This window comes from Parus major, chromosome 23 (assembly GCF_001522545.3).
Source record: "Parus major isolate Abel chromosome 23, Parus_major1.1, whole genome shotgun sequence".
Lineage (NCBI taxonomy): Eukaryota > Metazoa > Chordata > Aves > Passeriformes > Paridae > Parus > Parus major.
Window position 1 is genome coordinate 4,476,733 of NC_031791.1, and position 15,411 is coordinate 4,492,143.

Consider the following 15,411-nt stretch of genomic DNA (forward strand, 5'->3'; position numbering starts at 1 on the left):
CCTCTCAGCTCTCTTGGAGCCCCTTTAGGCACTGGGAGGGGCTCTAAGGTCTCCCTGGAGCCTTCTCCAGGCTGAACAGCCCCAGCTCTTCCAGCCCATCTCCTTAGCACATGTGCTCCAGCCCTCAGAGCATCCTCTGTGTGCATCCTCACCCCACCCAGCCATCTCTGAGCATCCACAGCCCCTGAGGGACAGATAGAGGGGTCTGTAGTAACTACCACTAAAATCTGAGGTGTGTAAAGCTCTGGGGAGGTCATAACCAAAGAGATTTTATTACTTTTCATGTTTGCAAGATTCTGTAGGAAATCCATTTCATCATAAAGCAAAAAGCAGCAGCATAGAGAGAAAATACAGGAAAAAGCATCAGAATTCAGATGTGGGAACAGCGAAGCCTAAGACAGAAACCAAACATAAATCTTTGGAGCACTGGGAGTGATCACAAATGTTTAAACTAGATCACAATTGACAGTTCATGACATTATCAACATATAATCATTGTCACCTGTTGTCCTTTAATGTTTTTACATCAGCTGCAGGTGGGTCAGGTTCCTCCAAGCCATCCATGCCAGGAAACTTTGTACTCCCTTTCCTGGTGCACCCCCAGGTCACAATGGGACAAGAAGCTAATTTTTAGTGATCCTGACTAGAGGGTGCTTTCCAAGCACATCTTCCACACTCACCCAAAAAATCAAGGCACCAACATAACCAACTCCCAGGGACTCGGGCTGCCAGCGGCGTTGGTTCCTGCAGAGTCTGACCAGCGGAGTCAAGAGCAGCACAGCTCAGGAGAAAGGATTAGTAACAAATTCATATTGCAGAGTTGTCCAATTCCATTCCAAAGCCCCTCTTGGATGAAGGGCAGGCCCAGGAATGCAAAAATCCCCAAAATTATCACCAAGGCTGCTGCAGTTGTCTGGAAACATTTGTTTCTGGAGCTGCAGGTCACAGTTTCCCAGCACTGCCCTGTCTCTGTGCTGTCCTCATTCCCAAAGCTGCACCCCAGGCTGCATCTGCCACCTCAGCTGACAGCACTGACATTTGCACACTATTTTCCAATTCCATTTACTGTCAAATTTTTCTGATTTCCTTATAAAATTCAAATATTGGCCTCTGGTTGTTTTCTCAGTTAATCTTTACAAACAAAATGATGAGTCAATGAGTGGTTTGGTAAGGGACAGGTTAGCCTGCATTTCTGTGAGTACATCTCTAATACACCTGCCCTCATCCAAGGGCATTTCAGGTAGCCAAAATATAAAAAAAAAACAAAAAAAAAAAAAACCCACCTGATTTTTTATTTAAACTCCAGCAGGTGGCAATAAAATCACCTGTAAAGAGTTGCTTGTTAATTTTTAAAATGCAAGAACTGCACGCCATGAAGAATTTTGTCTATGACTGATCAAGTTAAATTGTCAGGAGCAAAAAAAAAAGCAAAATACTGAGAATATAACTCTGTTCTAGCTCTCTTGGAGCCCCTTTAGACACTGGAAGGGGCTCTGAGGTCTCCCCCAATCCTTCTCCAGATGAATATCCCCAGCTTTCCCAGCTTGGCTCCAGAACAGAGGGGCTCCAGCCCTCAGAGCATCTCCATGGCATCTTCTGGAGTCTGTCCAGAAGCTCCTTGTCCTCCTTGTGCTGGGGACCTCAAAGAGGGGGATGCAGCACTGCAGGCAGGGTCTCACATGAATACAACTTACACATGAGATTCATTTCCAATTCACAGGTGCCTTTAGAAAAAGCAGGAATTCCCACAATCAAACACAAACAAAGTTAGTTTATTCCTGTTCTGGTGGATTCGCAGGGCTGGGGATGACTCCTCATCTGTAGCCAATAATTCCTTCAGGCCAGTCCTAGTTGAAAAGTGTCTCCTCTCTCCTCATGAAAGTGATTTGCTTGCCTATTCACAGGATAAACATTTTCCATAAAAGGAAACATTCACTGAATTTTGATTGAATCCAACATCACACCATCCTGTTCCAAGGGAGCAAGCTGCCTGCCAGCAGGCCACACCAGGGACTGCACACACAGCAGTGTGTGCTCAGGGACTGCACACACAGCACTGACACCACAATGTGCCAAAATGAGACATTCAAGAAGATTTTATTTGTTTGAGGAGGGTCAGACCTGAATCAAACATCAAAACTTTTGGATTTTAAGTTGCCAAACATGTTTGGGTTTGGATGTTTTTTTAAGTTGCCAAACATATTTGTTACAGGATTAACTCTAATCCTGTTTTCATGGCCAAGTCTCCAAAATGACCTCATGCCAGCTTCTTAATTTACACTTCTGTAGTAGCTGTTGTTAGGAAACGTACATTCCTGCTATTCAGCAAGATTAGTACAATGCTGCATGTAAAAAGGATTAAGCATAGGAAAAAAGAGTGTCTTTCTGAGGGATTCTGGTAATGTCTGCCCAGCTGAACTGAAAAACAAAGCCAAACTGATCTCCACGACATGCCAGAACACTGCTATAGAAAAAAAAGGGGTTTTGAAGTCAATACACACATGCACACAAATTTTCACCTCTTGAAAACAGATCTGCATGGGCACACAGGCTACTTTCCCATCCTTCCTGGAAAGAACCAAATGGAGGAACATTGAAAACACACTGTTGGGTGCATTCTACTCTCCCTGCAGTCCTCCTCTGAAACAAAAACTAGCAAGCCAGGATGAAACCAAACTCTTGGTATTCATGTAAGTGCAAGGTAGTTCACCTTCATGTGGCTGAGGTTTCTCCACAGGACTTGGCACATCACAGGAAAAAGAGCCCAAGATCACAACTTCCAATTTGTTTCACCATCATGTCCCAAACCAACATTCAGAATTATTTTTGTTTCATGACAAATTTCTTTGATTTTGCTTACAATGGTTTTCTGTCTCATCTTAAGCATCAGGACACTCCAAGAAAATACTCAAAACATAGAAACTATTAGCAAAGGTCTTGTGTGGATGTAGCAGCTTCAAATAAGGTTTTTATTCAACAGAAGCAGTTGTGAGTTTCTCCTCTCCTCCCTTCACAATCCAAAGAACACATCAGAAGGATGTACCTAACACATGGGAACTTGGACCCTTGGAAATCAGCCACAAAGCAAAGACTTCAAAAGATGTTTATTAGGAAAACCAGACATTACAAGAGGGCCAAACAGATTGTACAAGGCATGTGCAGTTTCTGGTACAATGCAGAGAACAAGAAAAGTCTGTTAATACAGGTAACACACCCACCTGAACTGCTACCATGGGCACATCAATGCTCAGGTCACTTGCCATGAAAGGCAGGTGCTGGGGTTCTTCAGGCAGCCAGCCAATCCCTGGGATGTTTCACACTTCCTGCAGAAGTACAGATTGTACACAGAGCTTTAATGATAGTTAAAATAAAATTACTACTCAGGAGTTCCTACATCCAAGTTGGGGCATTAATCTACTGTATCTCATAAAACTTTATTTCTTTGTTTTCATTCAAGGTCATCTAGGTTTCATGTTCTTATAATGCATTTTTCCTCACAGATAATAAAACCTTGCTGTCTGTACGTGATTCTACCTAGCAAAGCTTATCTGAGGCTGTTAGCTTTGTTAGCTAAGGAAGAGATCCAGATTTAATTACCTGTCAAAACAAGGTAATTCAGATGTATTGACAGGTGAGTCCTTTGTAACTCACATCAGAGAATCAAGATGTATATTAGCTAATGTTTTTATTAGGCTTTAGAACAAAAGTGTCCTAAACTTGACCAAACCCAAAGATTCTTGTCTTTAAAGCACAGCTAACAGCAAGCAGCAATCTCCCATCGCAGAGTGAAGAGCAGAACTCACAGAGCTCAGCAGAGAAAAACGAGCATGACCAGCTCAATAGTTTCTAGCAACAAGTGTGACACTAATACTAATTCTCAATCAGGAAAATGAATGGGGAAAAATCTCTCCCTGAACAGATTGGTGAATTTACACCTGTGTCTGTATCTTAAAGGACAAATAAATACCACAGGAAGGGTTGAAAGTCTGATTCTCAAATTAGTCTCTTTTCCTCCCCATATAATATATAAAAATGCCCTTTTTCTTGCCATTTTTAGTGGTTTTAGCAGCTGTCTGATAGATAGATGTCCATAAATCCAACATCTATCCATAAACTTTAAGGATTCTATCAGAAAAAAACCAAAACAAATTAACTATCCAGAGTCTGGTTGTCAACCCGTTCGCTCCCAGCCCCAAGCTCTGAACTTACCTTCTCTGTTGCAACACAGCTGTTGGATATGCTATAAATAAAGACAAACATTTCAATCAACACTGAAATGAATAAATGGAGAAAACCACAGCTAAAAACGACAGCACCTAAGCCTTCCTCAGACACATCAGACCATTGGGACCAAACAGGAGTACCTGCCACCAGAATCCACACTTCAAGTCCATGCTTTAGTGCCCATCACAGTGTCTATCCTTCACCATCTAAAAACAGACCAGAAATAATGGCATTTCAAAGAGGAGAAAATTATTAGAACAAAGAGCACAGATCCTGCCCCATGGAAAAGAGGGAGCCCGGCATTCAGCAGACACAAAAACAGCAAACATGAATAAAATATAATTCACCATCTCAGGAAAGGCTCTTCATGAACATGGTGGATAATTTGAGATTGCTAGGGAGCAATATTAATATGCAAATAGTTAATTAACTCTCACACACACAGTTTACAGAACTGCAGAGCATGAGCAGGTGTTATACCATCCTCCTACCTATCTATAAAGTCAAAGGTAGTGAAACAAAGTCACCTATTTCACATAGCACCAAATATCCCAAATTACTGAGGTAAACTTGCAAAGATCCTTTCTGGGGTTTTTTTCAAAATAAGGTACAATTTGTTGCCTCATACAATTATCTGTAAGCTAAAACTTGACTGGAAACAAGAATGCAAGTGATGTTCACCGGAGCTACTGCTTCAGCTCACTAAAGGAAATCTGACATACTGCCAGAGCTGATTTCAGCTATTTTTTACACTTCAGGTTTTGAATACCAGTTTGGAGGTTTGGTCCATGGTAAGTAATGAATATCCACGTCTCTTGACTTTAGTGGTAAGGCTTTCTTCTTTTTAATTCTGTTCCACCTGATATTTTTTAGATGCTTCTCTTAAGCATGAAGAATAAAAAGAAATCCCAGCTATTGTGGAACAGATCATCTTTTCCAAACTGGCCATTAAAGAGAGAGAAACTATTTAGAGATAGATCAACCTGAACACCCTGCAGATGAAATAAAATGCAACAATCACTTCACTAACATCTGCTCAGGCAATGTATAATACTGTGCAGCAGTGACATTAAATGGTGTTTTCTTACTCTTTAAGACAAGGCAAGGATTTGAAGTCCTAAATGACTCTGACATACTCACATGAATGACAAATAAGCAGGCTGCAAGATTTTCTGTTGCTTCTGCAAGTGATGTTACCTGTCAAGGTGTCACCAGCAAGGTGCTACCACAGGAGGCAGTGCACTACCACACTCTCCAGGAGCATTTTCTCAGACTAACAGCCAAAAGCCATGAATACATAACAGTCAATTCCAGAGAAACTAGAGATTTTAAGATTCAAGAGCTGTGATCACAACATCCTATTTCTCAAAAAAAATGAAAGAAGCCTGAAGAGATCAAGAGGCATAAGCTAAATTAGGCTGATGATCCAGCACATGCCGGAGACCTGGGATCAAAGAACCCAGATGAAAATCACTTGCCTTAAATGAATGCAACCAACAAATAACTGTTCCAAGAAGCTGTGAAGGTTGATGGGGTCCTGCCATCAGTGTGCAGATATAAAGCTCTAAAGCTCACTCAAACCAAGCTGTCTTCTGGACCTAAAACTCTTGGGTCACAAGACATGCAACTTGTATCAGAAAGGGCTCAGACAACAGAACAAGACTACAAAAAAAGGCTTGATCTCATCCTTCCTGTTACCTCTGGTAATGCCCTGGAAGGTGGAAACTCTTCCAACTCAGCAGTGCCAGGAAGGCAGTACTACAGAGATGGGAACACCTCAACAGAATGGGAAGGTTTTTAGAGTCAATGAAACAGAATCACCTCTAACAACACCACCTCAAATATCACCTACTACTGCCACGCCTCAGACATTATCCTGGACTCTAAATGAAGTCAGGTCCTGGCATCATTTAGAGTCCATTTAGAGTCATGGACAAAACCCACCAAAATGAAAAAAATGGTCTGAAAATATTTTATTTATTGTAAACATCAGCCAGGTAGGAGGCTGGAAGACCAAGCCTTGAAGAGCCATCATAAAAAGGGAACAGGTCCAAGCCCAAGCAGGAAAGGGTCACACATGAAGTGGAAACACAGACAATAAAAGACCTCTGTGGCAAAACATATAAAAGCTGAAAAGCTGCAGGCAAAGCTACACTTTTTGTTTGGATTTTGGCAAGACCAAGAATTTCCCTGAGATAAACTGGAAAGGATGCAGGTGTGTGGAGCTTGACACCTTTGTGACCAAAGAGAGAGAGGCTGCAGGCACAGGTCAAGCACAAAGAAAGCAAGGGTTGAGCAAGGAAAAGGTGCACCAATGCCTTACCTCTCTCCAGCTCCAAGGTCTTCAGCCAGACTATGCAGCTCTGTGCTGCTCTTCACCAGGTATCAATGAACAAAACACCAGAACTATTTGGTTCAATTCCTCTCCCAACCCAAACCACATGTGAAAAAAGCAGGCACTGAGCTCCACTTCTGAGAATACAATGGTTTTTTATCCTCCTCTGCCTCTCTTGTTGTGTCAGTCTCACAAATATTCCTCCTGAGCCTGGCAAAGCAGCAGGTACCTGAGAAGGCACTGAGTCAGCTGACACCCAAAAAGATGTTTTCAGACAAATATAATGAGCAGATACACAAACACTTCTCTATCTCACCTCTGCTAAAAGCTCATTAAAACCCAGCTTACCCATCACTTCAATTTGAAAAATAGAAAACCAGGAAGATGGGAAATACAAGTAACTTTTTTTTTCCCTTCTTAAAATGTTTGCAAGGAGAATCAGTTCTAAACTGTGTGGTAAGTATGAGCCAAGCCTTCTGACCATGCTGACTATGGGTGCAAAGCCTAAATCTGGGGAAATGTAGAAAACACCTAGGAACAGAAAAATATTCAAAGAATGTAGCAAAAAGTATTGAAAATAAATTAGGGAGTCATATAATCTTCTAACTTCTCATCAGTTTTCTTCTTTTTTTTTAGTTTTTCCCCAGTGTAAGGTTGCAATGGGGCACTGAGAAGCCATCTACTGATATGCCCAAATCCCTTCAGTCCAGATTCAGCCAAATTTGTGTACAACACTGTAAGAAACAATTACAAATACTTCAAAAACAAGTTTTGCCTGAGCAGTTTCAATTCATAAAATAAACTTTATTTAAATAGTGGAGCATATCTTGATCATTCCAGGTATTATTGTAACAAGTTTAGGAGCACGAATCCTAAGAATCCAGGATGTGATTGATACTTGTGCTCTAGTAATCCCTTTCCACCTGTTTCCTGTTCTGCCAGACATCAGCCAGCAGCTGCATCAGTCAGGTGGTGAAGAGCAGCATTGCCCTGCAGGCTACAACCATAGCACTGCCACAGGCCAAGAGTCCCCTACAGGGAAATAGGAATTTTGCTAGATTTTTGTAAATCTAAAAGCATATCCAGGCTCCAACTGACTTGATACTGTGCCACAGCTTTAGTATCCTAGTGTGTGTGCAGAGGCTGTAATACCAGATGGCATAAATGAAGTCCTGAAATCCTTTCAGCAAATCCAGCAATCAAATTTCTCCACATGTACAAGGAGAGGTAACTTACCAACTCAATTCATATGGCATCATGAATGTTCTTCAGGGATTATGAGACAAGAATGGAAGCTAAAACTTTATTGGTAGATAAAGGGGTGCAGGCACTTGTGTACTGAAGATATAACAATGAGGTTTAACTTCTTCAGAGCCTGATTTCTGATTGCTGTTAATAACTATAGTTTCTAAAATAGCTTATTTAGACAACTAATCGAGAAAAAAAAAAGCGTTTTTTTAGGCTTTTGCTTCTCCTTTCATTCTCCACCAGCCATCTTCTTACAGGCAGTTGTAAGACGCCTGCACTGGCTGAAGTGTTATAATGACACAACTGAACCATGAGTGTAACAAGCAAATGAACATCTAATCACACTTACATCTCAATTTTCATCAAGCAATCCTATCTCTGTACGTAACTGCAATCGTTCTCAGGCTCTTGGTATTAACAGTCTGATTGTGGGGTTTTTTTCACTAAAGGTTTTGTGGTCTCAGCTTGGAACAGAGAATTTTTTGCTAACACAAGCAGAGGCTCTGTGCATCAAAAAGGAGTCTGTCTTTGCTTGAGAACCACCTGGCTCTGCCAATCCCACGCTTCCTCCTGGAAGTCTTCTTACATATTTATACACTGCAGTTCCTCCGTGCCCAGGGGATTAATCAATTCAGGCATCATTATCTAATTTTCACCTACCAACACAGTACCTGACAATAAAGAATCAATGTGAATTATGTACCCCAAGTTTCTGTTACACCAATAGCAAAGTTCACAGTCTCTATGGCCATATCCAGCTCAGTATCTGCAAAACATGTATTTTTAAATAGAAAAAAAAAGTTAAACTGAACATCCTTGCGGTCTGTCCTGCATGAATTAACTTATTACTAGAGGCTTTGTAAGAAATACACAATGGTTAAAAAGATGTAGAACACACAACTTCTTTGCATTTCAAGCTTGTAGGAGCTCAAACTGAAACAGCCACAGAAGACAGCACAGATATCATTTAGTGTGAGTACTTCCTACTCCTCTCCTGGTTACCCAGCCCACAAGCAAGTCGCTACTTTGGATTTGGATTTCATGCTACGAAAAAGCTGTTCCACTGCTGCCATGATTGTCACCATACATTTGTAAAGCAGTTTTATCCTGTATCCTTTCTCCAAAGGGTGCATTCCTAGTGGGACTAATTGAGCTGAGAGGAAGAGATGAAAATAGAAAGATACAGCCCACTGCAAGTATTCTGTTAACAAAAAAAAGCTTATGTTACTTTCTAAAAAAACCCTGCAACTTTACCAGCTTTCTTCTCCCTACCTAAATAATACTGCTACTTTGTACCCAGCCATCATATTTAGAAAAATTTAAGACATAACAACACAGAAGACTGACAGCATGTCAGATTTCTTTTAATGCAACTTTGATATTACTGCAAGCGATCCTTTAACTGCCCATGGAAATTCCTCTGGAAACTTTTACTTCAATTCAGGGTTTTAGACTTCACATGCATTTTTGCTTCAAAATCCTGAGATGACTTTACTTGCCTGATATGCACATCTCAGAAGTGGAGTCTACTGGTCTGTGATGGGCACACTTTCAGGAAAGCAAGATGACCCACTCCAGAAGCACAGCCCAATTGTGTTCTTCAGAGATATTACAGGGAGATTGAAGTCAAACAACAAGCTCCTCCAGCATGCTGCCTGCCAGACAACTCCCGAGCACACTTAGAGCAGTCCTTCAACAAGATCCTGTAATGCACACTGTCTTTCCAGTCTCTGGGTGGAATTCCCCTGCTCACCCACACAGATCTGTGTCACTTGCTTTATTCCCTGTCTACAGCTAGTAGAAACAGCAGCCACTATCTGCATCTCACAGGTATCACTCATTTCTCCCAAGCTTGCATATGGGTATTATCACCAGATTATTTTATTCTGTAACTGAAAGGAAAACCTACAAATAACTTGCAGCAGTTGTCCTCAACTGGGGAATTGTCCATCACTACCTTCCTACATCTTAAACTGGACACTTGAAATAATTTCACATATTTCACTGTCTGCCTTCCTGCTCAACTCCTGGAAGCTTCTTTACGGTTCCTTTAACGTAGCTACTCGTTCTGGCAAGGAACGGCTGCCAGCCTATGGAAACATGGCCACATGTAATATCAAGGAGATGTAACCAACACTGTCCCAGTAAAATCAGACTAGCAGAAGTGCTTCCCATTTGGAAAGTCATGTGGTAAATTATGAGATCCACCACACTTCACCCTCTTGTATGATTCATTCTCCTACAGCCATCTACCTGAGGCACACAAAAAGCAGTATCCCGGCTCCTCCCTACCTCTCATTCTCAACCCCAAACAAAACCTGCACTGCAGCCAAACCAGAAACCAGTGTTAGTGTGAGAAATTAATGAAGTCAGCTTTGTTTTCAAGGACCTGTGTGCACTTTAGCATAAAATATTTGTTCCAGCCAACTCAAACAAATGACAGCCCTCTGAGACAAACTCCACTCTTCACTACTTAGAGACCTTCAGAAGGGAGAATAAAGTCCATTAGTGAAGAAGACTGCCTGTACTGGTCTAATGTACAGCCATTTTCCAAAATGTCTGATGTCCCCTCTTTTTCCCAAGGTTAGTATTTCTGTAGAAGTATCAAGTAGAAAACTTTCTGAGTAAACTCACTTCTACTCTTCACTCACTTAAACAACAACACTGAAAATAGCCTATCTCAGTAGGAACTGCTCAGAAGATCCTATCTGCAGACACACGCTTTCAGTTGCACTTGACAGTTCAAACAAGACAAGTTTACCAAAAAATTAAGCAATTTTCTTCAGAATGCAAAAAAACTCTACCCTGCAGAGATAATCTTCATGAATATCACACCTGAATCCCAAGAACTCAAATATATGGCCTTTGTATAAGAGAACAGAAAACACAGAATCAGTATAAAAAGTTCTAAGAGTGAAAATTACTGAAGTTAAAGGAATAAACATTCCAAGTGTTGCCTCTGAGAAAAAGGATGATTATTCCCACTGCAAAATTGGACTCTAAACCCTTATGCTAGAGTCTAGACTTTGCTAGAACAGAAGAGCACTGCTTTTCACATATTTCTGAAAGGCAAATTTCCTTTATTACTTATTCCTCGGTCAAAGAAGGGGTAGAGCTAATCACAGCAATTAAGAGCTGAACAACCACATTAGTTTTCTTCCATATGTATAAACAAACACTCTGCCCATCCCACACTACATACATCTCATACCAGAAAAATCACAAATAGCTACTCGAATACTTGCACATCTGTATCTCATTTCAGCAGCTTCTACTGATACAGCCACACAACTGATGTTCTTTTAGCTGCTTCTACTTTAAATCCCAGCCTAGTTGCAAAAAGGATTTTTCAAGCTATTTCAAGTGAAAGAAAAAAGATGACCTACATTGGTGAAGATACCTCTCTGGCCACACAGCCTCCTACAGTGGGGAAGGTGCAGCCTTCACTGCACAGACCCCACTTTGGTCAAGTGAAATAGATTTAATTTGTGACCTTTAGATTTTGCATGCTACACTGCAAACCCTTCTGAACCCACTCCTAAGGCATGTAAATGAAAACATCTATCTGACATGACAGAAAAGGCTAAAACTTTATAACCAACAGTCAGTCAAGCAAAAAAAAGTAGAGGGAAAAAGCACATTTATTTTCTGTAAACTGCCATGAAAGAAACACAGAGAAGATTTCATGTTTACCAGAACGTTAAAAAAATATATGTTCTAATGCTTCACAAACATGATGAAGCTGAATGGTTTTTTGCATAAAATGATTTTATGAGCAAATTAGCTCCTAAGTGCATGCCTACATTTCTCTCCATCATCTAGAAATGCTGACAAAATTAGTAACTCAAATTTTTATACTTCATGTAGATAAAGAATAGTATCAATGAAATTTAAAGAATCCTGCAGTATTTTTACCTTTACATACCACATCAAAAAAAATCTTTTGAAAAACAGCAAAGTCCACTCAAAAAAATCTCAAACTTTGCAACGAGGCTTTGCATCTGCACCAGCAGCTTGTTGGCTCAAGAGATCCAAGACACTGCAGGGAACACTTTTCTCCTCTTTCTCTCTGCATAAGGAGACAAGTACAGGTGAACATCCAACCAATCATGGGAGAGGAAAGGAAGAGTAGAAGCAAGAAGCTACAGTGCTACCATTAACGGTTTAAGCACCCTCATTTCTCAGGAACCTTAAATTCAATGTCTCTACTTGTAATTATTGGTTTGTACTGTATCGGAGTAGCAAGAACTGATTCTAGAGAGCAGCCTCGTTGTAACAAGGGGAACAGCATTGATGGCCAAGTATTGCTTTGGATCTGAACAAGAAGCAGCTGAGAAATCCTGCTGGCAAGTTCACCAGAAGAACTGCTACAGACTTACTATTCAACCTGAAACTGAATTTTGCCTCTGACCTAAGTGTTCAGCTCAGCAGTGCTCTATCAAAAAGTCTACAGGATGCTTGTTAGATGAAATGCAATGTAATAGCATCCTGCAAATGTACAACAATTTGGAAAGTCAAAGCTACAGAAATCCAAAACAACATGTATGGCATAAAGATGAACCTGGTATTCATTAATAGGGTTTTTGTAGTGAACCACTAAATAACAGCTGAAAGAAAAACAGTGGGGAAGAAAAACATATATGACAGAAATGGTTATGGTGAAGAGTCATCTTTAAAGCTGTGTCCACCAAAAATTTTAAACTGAATCCAGAACTGTTTGGAAACAGGAGAATAAAGGTGGCTGTTCAACTCTCTGGAGTAAGCACAACAGGGTAAGCATGACTGTCCTTACTTATGAGCTTACTGCTCAGCTAGCTGGGTATTAAAGAACCTTTTTACGATCTATACTCCTCCAGTTTTTGACCCTGCTGAACTTGACTTGTGGTATGCTAATATCCTCCTGGCTTAAGTTTTAGCACTGTACAAGACCTCTGGATTCCCAGCAGAGTTCTGTGAACACCTCACCATAACCCTTTCAACTCTGACCTTCCTGATACTACATCAAGGACACTTTCAAGGTGGGAAGAGAACGCCCACTGCAGCACAAACAGATTTATAAAATACCTGAAAAGTGGCCATACCAGCAAAAACAGAAAGCATTCACAGTTCTTTTCCTCCTCCTGGAGCAGCACTCAGCAAACTTTGCTAAGAGGCCCCAGACCTGATATCAGACTACAGCCATCTTTACCAATAACTCATGTTTACTGTAAAATGATCCAGGTGTTTCAAAACTGCTGTATTAGTGGGGTGTTTCCCAAACCTGACCAGCTACCACCTACCTGCAAAGACACTACTGCAACTCCTCTGCCCTTCCCTGGGACAGAAGGAAAAGGTGCCCAGTCTGCAGGGTGCTGTGAGCATGGCCATGCTGGCTTTCCTTGTTTGGGACTTTGTTTTTTTTGTAAAGATTGGTTGGTTGGTTTTGGCTTTTTTAAAAAACTGCACAGGACTTTTAGCCCATGCAGCGTTATACTTCCCTTTTTCTGCAGCAGTCAAAGCAGCACAGCAGGGAACTTCAGAACAGAAAGAAGCATCCATTGCTAAGACAGCTGAATGCTCTCCAGAATTAGATTCCTTTCCTATCATGAAATTAATGCTTACACCACATCTCCTCTGAAATTCCAGCTGGGTAATGCACCTTCTGCACACCAAATCTGAAATGTCTGAAGGTATGTCAGAAAGAATAATGGGATGTGAACAGGTGCTGATGAAATGGATGCTCATTCCTTGAAATTAAATCAGAAATACAATCACCTCTCACAGGCTGCTGTGAAGATTTAAAAACAGAGAGAAAAGACTGTATATCCTACACTTACACAAGCTGTGCAGGAAGTTCAACAGGAAAATTCAATGAGAAGACTGTACACTCACTGGTGCTAAAGAAGGAAAAAAGTGAATCTTGTGTCTGAAGTGAGGAGGGCAGAATTGGAATTTGGTCTGCTTTTCATTCTTTTTTCCTCTTTTTTTTTTTTTTTTTTTTTTGCATTTAATGCAATTTGGCAACTCATGATCACATAAATACGTATATTGACATTGTGTTTTAAACTCATACACTTCACTGATAAGAGACTGATGTTTTATGAAAGGAGCATGTCCCGTTCCAATTATTTCCAGCTATCTCCAAATTCTACATGTGAAAAATCCAATCCATTCAGTGGTTTTTTTCTCCTGTAAGGACCCTGCCATCTGCTTCCTTTCCCAGACAGGCCACCTGAACATGTGCAACACATCCTACTACACTCACTATCAGCAGCCCTATGGGACACACAGGTTGGAAAATCCAGAATTAAAGAGATCCTCTTTTTTCTGTTTATGATCTTTCAAGTGAAACAACATTGATGACTTTGTGTGATCATAACTGTTCTCAAGTTGCGGTATGCCGAGTCAAGTTCATCTGGAATTAAACAAACACTTCATTTCTGAAAAATCCTTACAAAATACCTGTACTCACCAGGCACATTTCTTCTGCAGTTGGTGTCAGAACTGGCATGCTATTCAGTCCCACGGTAAACAATGACTGCACCTGGAATGCTCCTCTAGCCTAGTAAGCTTTTCCAACTTCTCTGCTCCTTTCCAAGTACTGCATGAACGTACAAGCAGGAAAAGACAAGTCTGCTGGCTGAGGAAAGGTGCAAGATGAGCAGGTGCCATGAAGAATTCAACATGTCCAAGTATTTGATTTGCAAACCTGTTCTTCAGCTTTTGCTATTTGTTTGTCTAGAATCAACATATGCCCTCCACAAAAAGAGATCGTAATTAAAATCCAGTGGGATTTTATAATGGGATCAACTACAACTGTCCCTTGGTACAAAAGCCATTCTCAATTAGTGCCTTCTAAGCATTATCATGTTCAATATGTAAATGATGCAAAGTCATGATATGCCAGTTTTCTTATTTCCAAGGCAAAATTTTATTATTTTCCAGAGATCTACTTGGACACATTTCTTAACAGCATTCTTAAGCTTTGAAGAAGTGTGCTGCAAATTCTTTGCTTTTTCACAGTTGGGGAAAGAAATCCAACCCATACCTGGATTTAATTAGAGAGGAAAAATTTAAATATTCAAAATGTTTTATGCTTCCAGCACCCCTAAAAGAGCATCCACCTTTCTTCTGAAGTGCAAGTCATCTTTATTTTCAAATTAATTCCAAGAACCTATGGCACACCTCTCTTGAACATGGACAAATTTAACCTCAACCTTTACCTTCCACGATTGCAATCTCTCCATGGTAATGACAGATTTTGAAAGCTATTCCAGTGCTCAGGTCTGTGGAGCTCATATCCTCCCTCCTCCCACACCAACCCTTTCACCTTACTGAAGGAAATGAGAAAGAAAGTTGTCTTACCGATAACTCCAAGGTTTATGTCCCCTGCGAACCCCACCTAGCAAGTCGACATCATGACATGTCAGGTCAGCCTCAATCACGCTTCCCTGATAGTCAGGTAAAAGGAAGGAGTTAAAATACAAAATTGACACTTGCAGATTTCTGGACATCAGAAAATATATTCTGAACTGTCTTTCAGAGCTTCTGGTAACCTCCAAGATGTTAAAACACTTCTTCAGGGGGATTCTCCTGTTCTAAAATTTCAGAAATTCCTGATCAAT

At 40.7% G+C, this 15,411-nt stretch overlaps 1 long non-coding RNA gene across 1 annotated transcript; it reads right to left on the reverse strand.

Annotated features, from left to right (window-relative positions):
• Nucleotides 1-247: 247 nt before the first annotated feature.
• On the reverse strand, nt 248-14,252 carry LOC107214152. The gene is made up of 2 exons (XR_001524895.1): nt 4,365-14,252; nt 248-4,240 (listed from the first exon to the last, which is right to left on the reverse strand). It is a non-coding gene; the product is annotated as an uncharacterized LOC107214152 (long non-coding RNA).
• Between the last annotated feature and the right edge of the window lie 1,159 nt (nt 14,253-15,411).